This window comes from Ochotona curzoniae, unplaced genomic scaffold, assembly GCF_017591425.1.
Source record: "Ochotona curzoniae isolate NIBS_2020 unplaced genomic scaffold, NIBS_Ocur_1.0 contig_2754, whole genome shotgun sequence".
NCBI lineage: Eukaryota > Metazoa > Chordata > Mammalia > Lagomorpha > Ochotonidae > Ochotona > Ochotona curzoniae.
Window position 1 is genome coordinate 23,267,280 of NW_024465582.1, and position 2,602 is coordinate 23,269,881.

At 32.6% G+C, this 2,602-nt stretch overlaps 1 pseudogene; it reads left to right on the forward strand.

Moving 5' to 3' along the window:
* The first annotated feature begins 566 nt into the window (after positions 1 to 566).
* Positions 567 to 768, forward strand: LOC121154684 (annotated as a pseudogene).
* Positions 769 to 2,602: the final 1,834 nt, after the last annotated feature.

The following is a 2,602-nucleotide window of genomic DNA, read 5'->3' on the forward strand; positions in this document are numbered from 1 at the left end:
CAATCGAACAAAGTACAACTGATCAGTAAACCAATTAGTAATTTTAGCTGTTCATCCTGTATTTATTTACTAGGGGGAAAAGTGGGAAATGGAAGAGCTTTTTAGACCACATTTGAGACTCCAGTCTTTGGCTTGCTATTCTCTTCTTCCCTACATGCTTATATTACAAGAACTTCTTCTGGAAACCCTTCAAATAGCTGAATATCTGTTGCATAAACTGTGGACCTTGAATTTATCAGTTTCATAATGGAAAGATAAATCTGCTTTCACAAAGAAAGTTTTTCTGAAATAATAATATTTCATAATTTTCCTATGTAGCTATAGCATATTTTATTTTAAAAAAAAATCACCATTTAAGGCAAAGGTTAGTGGCTACCAAATCATTTCTGAGTTTAGAGTACAGTAATTCTTCTCTTAAAAGATAGATATGTGCAGGTATGTGTATGCCAGGATCTTTACTAAGTTTCATTTGGGGTATGTGTGCCTATAAAATAGTAATAGAAAATTGTAAAGAAAACGAATCGTTGTAGCATTCTCAACTTTCTGCCCCAAAGCATTCACATTTGATCACTTCTTGGCCTTTTGGCTAAGATCAAGTGTATTATGTGTTCTTATCAGTTTAATATCTGATACATCCTCTATCCAAAGTATTCACATTTGAGGGTACCTCAATTTTTGCATGTTAGTAAAGGGGGATTCGTATTACCTGTGGCCTAAGCCTGACTAGCAATTTTTCTTTGTTACTTAACACAGATCAGAACATCAGTTTTAGCGACTCGAAGAGTTAGGTTTATATAAAATTATTCTGCTTGAGAAAGGCATTAAACTCAGATTATTACTACAACTCATATAAGATCACGGGTTTCAAGAGGAGATATCAGGAACTACTGATTTTAGTACGTACTTGTTAGTACTGATACTGATACTATCTTGTTAGTTAATAAGGTGATACCTAAGAAAAACACATTTCCACATACATTGGTAAAAAAAAAAATAATGAGTCATTTGAGAGCAACTGAAATTCTCATGGAAATCCATTCACTTGGCTTTGTTATAATACAGTGCGCTTATATAACACTGCTTCCTAAAAGTAAATGACGGAGAAGAATCTAAACGTTTACCATATGGTTGTTACCACTTGACAAGTAATCTGTCTATTTCAAAGTCTTTCAGAGCAGATCTCCCAACGTCAAGGCCTTTCAACAGGAAACTCTAAGGCAAGAGGCAGGTTTCTAATACAAGCAACGTGTGTAAAATATTGTTATTCATGAATAGCAAAGATGAGGACACAATGTGTCTGATATCATTTACCATCCTATCAGTCTTGGTTAAATTCTATGTACCTTTTCTATTATAAGGTAAAATATCAGGGTTTTCCTTTTGTAATAAGAGACAACGCAATCCAGAGGCAGGTATCCGCAGAAATAGTTCAAAGAAAGAGATTGGGCACCAGTCAACAAGTAAACTCTCACTCTTCAGTAACTTCCTGCACACAGTATGACTGGCATTGTCTCTTTTTATGATAAAGCTATTGAGATTACTGAGAATTTAATGTGAAGATGGGTCATGAGGAAAATTCTGCTGTCAGCTCATCAGAACCTAGTGTTGGAAGAGACTGCTGTAGTGAATATCAGAAATTTATTAACATAGTTAATCACAATGCAACATCTTTTCCTGGCTTTATTCCTTAATTCGGCCAAATAACTTATGAGAAACTGTCCCAGTCCAAACAGAGCATGAAAGTGAAAAACAAAAATAAAATAAAATCTACGCCCTCAATCCTAACACATTTCCAAGACTGGTCACATAAAATAATGAACTATGAATGACAAGCCAGGCAAATGATGCTTTATTTAATGTTTTTTTTTTTTTTTTCTCAGAAAACAAACGTCCTTTGATCACCACCACTGGTAAATATTTCATGTTTAGTGCTAAAATCTTTCTGACTACAAATATTAGGAGATTTGCTTTTATATTATAAAATCACACATCTTTTGGCATTCAGCTGATATCCTTGAAATAATCTTAAAGTAATTCTTGGTAAAATAATACAAAAGGTGAAGTGCATATTCAATTTCTCTTTAATGGATTGTTCCACATTTTTACAGTTACAAATGTACACAGCAGCCATCATTTTTTCATGAAGGTCCATTTATGCCATGACCCAATTCAGTCTCTCATGGAATACAACTTGCTTTGATTTTTAAAAAATTGTTCTGATAATTGCTATATTTTCATCAAAGATTTTAGATCAATTTTATTAGAACAATTGTAAAGTGATAATTCTTTTTCTTTGTCATTCATGGTCTTTCTTCTTTGATTTTAACTGATAATTTTACATAGCCAATTTTACCATTTCTCATCAAATATCCATTTGTTCTTTAAAATGTTCTAATTGTATCCCTAGATTTTACAATGTACATTTTTAACTAATTTAAGTCCAGCTACAAAAAGCATCATACTGGTTACTGAAGAATACAAGCAAGTTACAATATTATCAATTTCTTTTAGCAATCCCTTGTCACGCAATATTTCCTGCTGCTTTTCCATATATTTTATGTCACAATATTATAGTTATCTTCGAGATGTTAACGAAAAATGG